Source organism: Panthera tigris, chromosome F2 (genome assembly GCF_018350195.1).
Source record: "Panthera tigris isolate Pti1 chromosome F2, P.tigris_Pti1_mat1.1, whole genome shotgun sequence".
In the NCBI taxonomy this organism is placed as follows: domain Eukaryota; kingdom Metazoa; phylum Chordata; class Mammalia; order Carnivora; family Felidae; genus Panthera; species Panthera tigris.
The window spans coordinates 37,612,260-37,622,949 of record NC_056676.1 but is presented as its reverse complement, the minus strand read 5'-3'; the positions used below and the strand labels follow the sequence as shown (position 1 = coordinate 37,622,949).

The following is a 10,690-nucleotide window of genomic DNA, read 5'->3' as shown; positions in this document are numbered from 1 at the left end:
GACAAGTGCTTCGGCAGTCCAGAGAAAGTTGAAACGTCACCTTGTGTTGGGAGAAGCCAGGATTCAAACAGAATCAAGCATATAACTGCAGAAAAGCTTGAGAACTTAAGCCACTGGTAACTCTGAAAAGTAGGGTGATGCAGATCCAGCTGAGACTGAAGAAACACTTGAAGTGTGATTAAGAACTCCCTGGGTTCCCAGATCTCCCTCCCCTCCCCTCCCCTGTGCCACAGGGTGACTGCAGGGTAATGACATCACCTTCCTCCAACTTAGGACAAGCTGGGAGCTTTATTCTTTGTGAAGAGGTTGAACCAGATAGATTCTGGACTCATGGACACAAGAAGACATAGATGTGGGTGCTGCTGTATTATATACTAGAAGAATAAGTGAAAGGCTCTGTTCTGAATTATAAAACTCCTCTCTTCTTTTCCTTATTTGAGTCCTAGAATGCTACACTTTAAGCTTATATCTGCTAAACAGGAGAATGGAGGGTTTTTCCTTCGGGCCAAAGTCCTACAGATGATGAAGTTCTGCCCACTGAAATAATGTAGCCAGGTTACCTTTCAGAGAAGCCTACTAGACAATAAGCACCCATGCAACTATTCCAATCACGTATAAATATGATCAGTAGTCAAGGGTCAGCAGATATTAGAGGAAAGCCACAAGCATGAAATGCCAAAGCAAACATGAAAAAAAAAAAAAAAAGGAAAAAGAAAAAATTAGGAAAGAGACCAAAAACATCTAAAACAAAACAAAACAACCCATAAAGATCTCTGGTCTGATCTCTCTTGGTGTCTGACCGTGCCCTCAGTCCTGCACCTGGGGAAATGGGACAATCGGGTGGCCTATATGCACCCAATGGCAATGCCCAGATCCAGGGGTCTGAACCAGTCTTCAGGGTCAACGATTCAAGATGGCCTGAATTCACCAAGGCCTCCCTGGGAAGAAGGGAAAGAACAACCAGGAAAGAAAAAGAAAGGCTCCAAGGCATTGGCTGAATGTGAAGAAAAAAATGAATGAGAACTGGAAGAAAGAAATAGAAAAACACAGAGAGAAATTGTCAGGGGGACAAAGGGCTCATCCAAAAAAAAAACAAAGGCAAAGAAAAAAGAAAAGAAGAAATCCGGTAGGTATTCATCTTGTTCTTCATTAAGCTCTGACTCTCCTAGCAGATCTTCAGATTCTGAAGATGAGGATAAAAAATAAGGGAAAAAGAGAACCATTCACATAAATCTTCTGAGAACTCCATGTCAGCAACTGAAGCAGACAGTAAGGATAGTTTAAAAAATAAGTCTAAGGACGCAGCTGAGAAAGAAAAGGACATGAGAGGACTCATGGAAAAAAGAAAGCTGTATCCTGAAGATAAACCTTTATCATCAGAGTCCTTATCAGAGTGAGATTAGATTGAGGAGGGTACAAGCAAAAAAGAAGAAAAGGAGTGAAGGAGAAAAAGTAACAAGAAACAAAAAAAGAAGCATAAGAAACCGTAAGAAGACGAAAAAGAAAGCTACTAGTTCAAGTCTTGACTCATAGGAACATTAAGAAAAATCAAGATTCCCTTGTAAAGAAACTGCGATGTCTAAGGAAATTTCAACTGTGAACATTATGACATAATTACTAAAATGCACGAATTTTCTTGTTTTTGGAATTATTCCTGGACTATTTAGTAGCCATTCAGATGCTACTGTGTGAAAGGGCCATACTGTTGCCTGCTGCTTGAATATCTTTTTTTTTTTTTCCTCTCTTCTAATGCTTCACCATTCTGGCAGATGATACACAGCAAGTGTGTTAGTGGTTAAGATATTTGGGAATAAAGTTGATACTGTTGACTAGAGGTATCTAGTGATAAATCCACAGAAATAGAATCTGAATACATCATTATGATATAATTAGAAATGACCAGATGACTCCAGTTAACATTTTTGAAACAGGGAATAGATTGATATTTCAAAATCCTTACTCTGTAGATGAGTATATTTTAGTTTCCCCCCTCCTTATATACTTTTATTTACCTGGGGAAGGATGTTTTAGGGTGGAGGGGGCTGCTTTGCTTTCTCGTTAGCTAGCAGAACGGCATGCCTTGAAGCATGGGGGGGTCAGAGCCCGGTGCGGCAGTCTTGCCCTTTGACATCCTAGGCTCTGTTATTTGCTGCTTTAAGTGAACCAGAGAAACAGCCCTTTGCAGCCCGACAGAGCCTCCAAAGTTCTGGAATTTACCTCTCCTTCAACCACACTGAATTTTTTTTAGCATTAGAACGTGTTATAACATTTGAACTAATTTTGCTTACCCTTTGGCTTTGGAGAGGAATCATTTCAAACAGACCCTGGTACTTTTTGAACTTGTTAGCTAAAGATTCTAAAATGCATGTTTTGTACTAATTAAGTTTTAGCCAGTCGGCAAAATTTTATGTAACCAATGACAGTTCTTTTATTTTTGTATGAATTTTGTTTAGGCTGCAATGTTTGGCTTTTATTAACTCTGTATTCTTGCTATCTTAAATTCTTTACTATGTTTAACAGCATACTTGCCAAGATACTTTTTCTTTTTAAACAGCTTTATAGTGAAGCTGAGACTTAACCATAAAAAAGTTGAGTGGCAGGCCTGGTATGCTATGTCTTGTTACATAAAGCTATTGCCAGAATGTTTGTCAACACAATATTAAAAAAACTAGTCTCTGTATATTCACAACAAATCATGATAAATTAAGTGAAAATTACATTTTTGTTCTTCTTGTGTCATATTTTACTAAGGCTTTGTGCTTCATATCTACTGTTGAATTATTTACTGGTAACGTTAAAAGGAATTGATCAACCATTTCACTTTACATTTTTAAATAATCAGGTAACATGAAATACAATTTGATGTACAATTTTGCTTGTTATACAGAGTGTGCTAATTATAGTGGTATATGCACAAAACATTTTGGCATAAGAGGCTGAATAAATGCTGTTTTAGTTAAAAAAATAAAAAATAAAAATAAAAAACCATAGAAAACCCACCCCTATAACTTGTATCTTTAGAGAGATAAGGTATTGAATTTTTTTTTTAATTTTTTTAACGTTTATTTATTTTTTTTGAGACAGAGAGAGACAGAGCATGAACGGGGGAGGGTCAGAGAGAAGGAGACACAGAATCTGAAACAGGCTCCAGGCTCTGAGCTGTCAGCCCAGAGCCCGACGCGGGGCTCGAACCCATGGACCGCGAGATCATGACCTGAGCCGAAGTCGGCCGCCCAACCGACTGAGCCACCCAGGCGCCCCAAGGTATCGAATTTTTAAAACAGTATGCAGTAAAAAAGGAGTATTACTTTACAAACAATAAGGAGATGCTAGAGTTTAAAAATATGATACACAAAGGGAATGCCTGGTAAAGAGATTGATGATAACGTAGACAAAGTGTCTAAAAACTAGTACTAAAAGAAATGGATTATAGAAGAAAAAAGTGAAAAAAAAAAGATTAGTTCGAGAGAGTCAACATTCAAACTATAAGAATTTCAGAAAAATAGAATGGAGAAAATAGAAAGAAGAATATCATTTTAAGAAAATTGCTCACAAATGAAGGACACAAGCATTCAGATTTGAAAGGGCCCAATGATGCCCAGTACAGAGAGTGAAGGAGGCCCAGATCAAGGTCTGATGTATATAAAATAATGAGAGTAAAGAGACCAGTAGGGAAAAGAGAAGATCCTAAAAGCTTACAGAGTTTAAACTTAAAAAAAAAAAAAAAAAAAAAAAAAAAAGAATCTAAGGAGGAACACTGCAAGCCAGAAGGCATTATGGAAATGTATCCAATATTGTGAGGAAAAAGAATTTGCAGCTTAGAATTGTATACTTAATTATTAAACAGGTTGCAGGTAGAATAAAAACAAATTTTAGGTGTCTGGGTTGGTTAATTTTATATGTCAGCTTGGTTGGTCCACAGTGCCCAGATATATGGTCAAACATTATTCTGGGTGTTTCCGTGAGGAGAGTTTAAAAGTTAAATCAATGCACTCTGAGTAAATCAGGTAGCCTTGGATCATTCAGGTGGGCCTCATCCAATTAGTTGATGATCTGAATAGAACAAAAGACTGACCTCCCCTGAGCAAAAGGGAATTCCCAGCAAATGGCTGGCTTTTAGACTGGAACTACAACCTTGGCTCCTTCCTGGGTCTTCAGCCTGACAAAGCTTGTACTTGAACTGCAGCATTAACTCTTCTCTGAGTCTCTAGCCTGCCTTGGAACTTGGACTTACTAGTCTCCATCATCAGGTGAGCCAGTTTCTTAAAACAAATCTCTTTATACACACACACACACACACACACACACACACACACACTTCCTATTGGTTCTGTTTCTCTGGAGAATCCTAATAAACAATTTCTCAAAATTTTCACTTTCCATGTGCCCTTTCTTGGGAAGCCCCGGAAGAATGCATTGTACCCTATCATGAGAGTAAACATAGAAAAAGACACTGCATCCAGGACATAAGGTGCTCAACAGAGGTGAGCACATAAGGGAATTCCTAGGTTAAAGGGGAAGGAAGTGTCTATGATGAGACAGCTGTACCACAAGCCAGAAAACAACTAGTTCGTCAGGAGCAGAGGGGAGGGCTCCAGAGAGGATGTCTAAGACAGAGAGAGAGCAAGAGAGACAGGGAAGAAGGAGAAAGAAACTCATAGACAATGGGAGATCTGACTGTTTTGAGAGGTGGAGAGTTTAGGGAAAAATTAGTGATAGATAAATAGAAAGTAAACAACTGACAAGAAGAATAATGGCCTCCGGAGAACAGGAAAAGCAATGTAAGCAAGGATAAGTAATTGTAGTATAAGACATAGTCAGGTCAGCAGTTATACAGTAAACATCAAATTGTAATTCACTGGCGGAAGCTGAATGAAGGACTAGGTGAATTAATATTTACCCACATGCCATCATATAAAAGAGTAATGAGGCTCTTCCTGCAAAGAAAACATATACACAAAAAAATATACACGTTTTTATTAATATAAAAAACATGTGAAGGTACAGAGTACTGCATGAAGTATGCTACTGTTGGGTAACAAAAGAAAATATTTAAGTTTATATATCTACTGGAACATGAGCAAAATAGCTCTGTGAGGACACACAAGCAAAAGATAACATCTGAAGACAGGATGTGGTATCTGGGACACAGGACGAAGGGAGGTCTTTTCGATGTTTGTAACTGTTGAATACTGAACTATGTGATTATACTTTCAGAAAATAAAAGTACTTAAAAAATTCAGAATTTCTTAGCTTCAGAAATATAGATATATATAATGTATGAATATAAGTATATAAGTCTAGAAACATATATTCCACCATTATATGACTGGGGATATACAAAATTAATTCTGTCTTGCACTTAAAAACATAATCCTGAAAACCCCCAACTCTTTCAACCAAGATGTCCCCTGTTCTTTTCTGGATGTTTATATGCACGGCTGAAGAGATTGTTTCCACGCCTATATGATTCTATCACCCAAAGAAATATTAGAGACACCAAATTACCCAATCTACAGCATTAGTTTCTGAGAAACTAAGAGTTAAAAATACCTATTTTCGACGATAAATATAAATCAATTTAATAATCTAATGAAAGAATTTTTAGCATTCCCTCTACTTGCATTCAAGTATATCTTTGTTATACCAGATTACTAATTATTTTTTTCCACTTGTATGTACTACGTTGACAACTTGAAGGCCTCTGCTGATTGAGATGCTCAAAGATGTCACCCAGAATGACGATCTTAGTTTCCTTCCACTTAAGTTCGACCTTTTCCTAACCCTCTTAACTCTTTGATTTCAATTCCAATTAAAGGGAACCCCTGCATATTTCAAAGGGAAGTGAATGGCTGGGCCTTCTGTACCTACCAAATCAGTCTTACTTTATAGAGACAAGTCGAGAAGTTGGGCAAAAGTGGGAGCCATGCACACAAGTACTTTCCAGGGACCAACGCTAAGGTGGCTGAACAACACAACCATCTGCTCCATGAACTGGAGTACCACTGTGGTATTTGAAGAGATCCCAGTGCAAAGATCAAGGACAGTAGTAGGTCATGGGGAGGGCCCATTTTGGCAGACGATCTGAAGGGCTCCATAGAAAAAAGCAGATAAAGAAGAAATGAAACTACAGAGGCTCATCTTCACCTAATTCTTTGATGTGTTTGTCCCTTATAATAAGGTTAAGGTCTTTATATTTCATGTTTATTTCTTTCATGAAAAAAAAATCAAAGAACAAAGAGGCACAGCAATATTTATGTGAACGGGATGACGACTTACAAAACGGACGTGACGGTTTTGTGATGGCTACACTAATTTTCTGACACTTTTAGGGTAGTAACATAGTTTTCTTGATGAAATGAATATCCTAATAATATTTTTTAAGTAAATAACTGTTGTGGGGAATAACCTTAATACTTTAACACTTGATATATCAGTGAATATGAACAGCAAAGTATTGCCAGAAACAGATGCTCAGAACAGTTAAATGTGCTTACGGTGTCTTTTAATATCAAAGCTGTAAAGGAGATATGTGAGCGTCCAGAAGCCGTTAAAGTATGCTGAGTCATTAAAGATTATTAGAGCCAGTATCTTTTCCCTACCTCTTACCTAAATTTTTTGAACGTCTAAGCTTCTATCCAATAAGATGTTGCTTTAGACTAGTACATTTTCTGTCCTAGATGGAGCAGAGCATAGGGGTTATTTAACAATGCAGGTTCAGGAGAAAGCCGCCCCAGGTCCTGATTCTAGCGTCACCACTTACTAGCTCTGTGACCTTGGGAAATATTCTCCTTCAGTCTCTCAGGGGCTGTTTCCTCATCTGTGAAGTAGGGATGAAAACAGTAACTACCTAATAGATTTATTAGGAGAATTAAGTGTAGTAACAACCAAAACAATTTAAAATGGTTGGTATATTGTAATCACTTCATAAATATTGGACATCATTATTCCAGCTGCACCCAAAAGAGTTCTTTAATTTTTGTGGTGTACTTTACAGCGAAGATGTGCCCAACTTCCAGACTTCTGGAGGGCAGAATTGAAAAAAAGAAAGGAAGGAAGGAAGGAAGAAGGAAGGAAAGAAAGAAAAAAAAAGGAAAGAAAAAGTTAACCCACTACTTTATGACCATACTGATGGGAGAACAATTAGCCCCATAGAAAACTTCTGTGGCTGATAAAATTCCGGTGTCAAAATCTTTATGGCAAAGACCCTTTTTACAGAAGTGGTGCTGATCTTGCTTCTTTCACAAGTGTTGCTTCTATGTACCACGGGGAATTTTGGTTATATTGATTCTGCAATAACATGAACAGTTCAGAGCTATAGTATAATAGTTGTTGGCAAGCAAGAAAAGTTGTCATTTTATAGGCTATCTAGTTTTACTCATTATTTGGGTAGGAACCATATTCTTTTGTGACTTTCTACATCTTAAATAGAAGCAGACTAATTTGGACATTATTTTGTCACATAATTTTTATGCTCCAGTGTCTTTCTCCTTTAATCCTAGAGGTCCTATTGTCTCATGTGTGGTGGTTCAATTTTTTTTTTTTAATATTTTTCTCTTTGTTCTTCTGTTTGGGTAAATTTCTAGTGGTTTATGGACCCTTTCTTCTGTAATCAGCCATTAAGGCTCGCCAGTAAATTTTTCACATTATATAATGTACTTTTTAGTTCTAAGAATTTCTATTTTGTTCTTTTTCAATAGATTCTATTTCTCTGCTTAAATTTTAAATGTGTTTATCTATTATAAATATATTTTCCTTAATATCCTTGCACATAGTTAAAATAACTGCTTTAAAATCTTTGTCTTCCAATTTCAATATCTGGGTCAACTTAGGTCAGAATCCATTGAAAGTATTTTCTCTTGAGCATGGATCACATTTTCCCCTTTCTCTATATGTCTAATTTTAGATAATATCCTGGACATTATAAATTGAAAAAACTCTGGATTGTGTTTTATTCCTATGAAAAGTATTCATATTGCTATTGTTTCAACAAGCAGTTAACTTGGCTGAGCTAACTCTCCAAGCTTTGTAATTCCTTCATGGAAAACAAGTGAATACCAATTGTGTATGCATAGTTCAGGGAATCAGCCATAATTGTGGACAAATTTTAGCACAGAATTTAGAATTCCTTTCTGTATTTCTCCCTTTTTTGAATATCTTTTCTCATTTTCCAGTTACTATGGCCACACCAAATTCTGTCTTCTGGATTTCTCAGCTAGTAAGAGTATGGGTTTTTTAGTGAAGCTTTAGTTACCTTTCTTGGAATTTATTGGAGTTTTTTTCCCTCAGGCAAAAATAAGTATATAAATTAAAACCTTAAAATAAAACAAGTATAAAAAAATGAAAACCTAGAGTTCTGGTTCAAGACGGTGACACAGAAAGATCTTGAATTCCCCTCTTCCCACAAACACATTGAATTTAAAGTTACATGTGGAACAATTTTCTATGAAAAAATCTCCGAGCTAGCCGATTGACACCTACATATAGGGATAACGAGAAAAAACACCCTCATTCAAAATGGGTAGGACAAACTGAGATACAATCTTTGTTTCTTTAAAAAAAACTTTTTTTTAACGTGTATTTATTTTTGGGACAGAGACAGAGCATGAACAGGGGAGGAGCAGAGAGAGAGGGAGACACAGAATCTGAAACAGGCTCCAGGCTCTGAGCTGTCAGCACAGAGCCCGACGCGGGGCTCGAACTCACGGACCGTGAGATCATGACCTGAGCCAAAGTCAGACGCTTAACCGACCAAGCCACCCAGGCGCCCCTTTTTGTTTCTTTTTTAATTGAAATATAGTTGACACACAATGTTACATCAGTTTCAGGTGTACAATATAGTGATTTGACAAGTTTATATGTTATTATGTTGTTATGCTGTGCTCACCACAAGTGTAGCTACCATCTGTCACCATATAACACTATTACAATACCATTGACTGTATTCCCTATGCTGTACTTTTTATCCCCACGACTTATTCATTCCATAACTGGAAGCCTATAGTTGAGGCACAATCTGGCCATTAACCCCACCCCCAGTGCATCAGCCTACAACTTGGAGGGAACTCACAACACCAAATTCTCCCTGAAGACTAGAGGGCTGCAACCTTACATCTGGCACTTCGGTTTTTAAGACCTGCACCTGAGAGACAAATTCCCAAAACATCTAGCTATGAAAACCAATGGGGCTTGTGTCCATGAGACCATAAGGCTATAGCAAACTGAGAAACAGTTCTTAATGGTTCCCAAGGACTTGCCCATCTCAGGGCCCAGCACAGAGACAAGCAACCAAGAAGTGCCCAGACTTTCTGTGAAGGGGCCTATTGGCCGAACTTGTAGCACTGACCTGGGGACAGGCATCTAATTTAACATACATTTTCTAGCATCGACAATCAGACAACAAAAGGAAATCAAAGGCAGTAAAATTAGCAAAGAGGAAGTCAGACTTTCACTTTTTGCAGATGACATGATATTATACATGGAAAACCCGACAGACTCCACCCAAAGTCTGCTAGAACTGATACATGAATTGAGCAAAGTCGCAGGATACAAAATCAATGTATAGAAATCAGTTGCATTCTTATACACTAATAATGAAGCAACAGAAAGACAAATAAAGAAACTGATCCCATTCACAATTGCACCAAGAATCATAAAATACCTAGGAATCAACCTAACCAAAGATGTAAAAGATCTGTATGCTGAAAACTATAGAAAGCTTATGAAGGAAATTGAAGAAGATACAAAGAAATGGAAAAACGTTCCATGCTCATGGATTGGAAGAATAAATATTGTTAAAATGTCAATACTACCCAAAGCTCTCTACACATTCAATGCAATCCCAATCAAAATTGCACCAGCATTCTTCTCGAAGCTAGAACAAGCAATCCTAAAATTCATATGGAACCACAAAAGGCCCCGAATAGCCAAAGTAATTTTGAAGAAGAAGACCAAAGCGGGAGGCATCATAATCCCAGACTTTAGCCTCTACTACAAAGCTGTAATCATCAAGACAGCATGGTATTGGCATAAAAACAGACACATAGACCAATGGAATAGAATAGAGACTCCAGAATTGGACCCACAAAAGTATGGCCAACTAATCTTTGACAAAGCAGGAAAGAATATTCAATGGAAAAAAGACAATCTCTTTAACAAATGGTGCTGGGAGAAGGGGAGAGCAACATGCAGAAGAATGAAACTAGACCACTTTCTTACACTACTCACAAAAACAAACTCAAAATGGATAAAGGACCTGAATGTGAGACAGGAAACCATCAAAACCCTAGAGGAGAAAGCAGAGAAAAACCTCTCTGACCTCAGCCGCAGCAATTTCTTACTTGACACATCTCCAAAGGCAAGGGAATTAAAAGCAAAAATGAACTATTGGGACCTCATGAAGATAAAAAGATTCTGCACTGCAAAGGAAACAATCAACAAAACTAAAAGACAACCAACGGAATGGGAAAGATATTTGCAAATGACATATCGGACAAAGGGCTAGTATCCAAAATCTATAAAGAGCTCACCAAACTCTACACCCAAAAAACAAATAATCCAGTGAAGAAATGGGCAGAAGACATGAATAGACACTTCTCTAAAGACATTCAGATGGCCAACAGGCACATGAAAAGATGCTCAATGTCACTCCTCATCAGGGAAATACAAATCAAAACCACACTGAATTACC

General features: G+C 37.5%; 1 pseudogene; it reads left to right on the top strand.

Annotated features, from left to right (window-relative positions):
* The first annotated feature begins 825 nt into the window (after window positions 1-825).
* On the top strand, window positions 826-1,533 carry LOC102951091 (annotated as a pseudogene).
* Window positions 1,534-10,690: the final 9,157 nt, after the last annotated feature.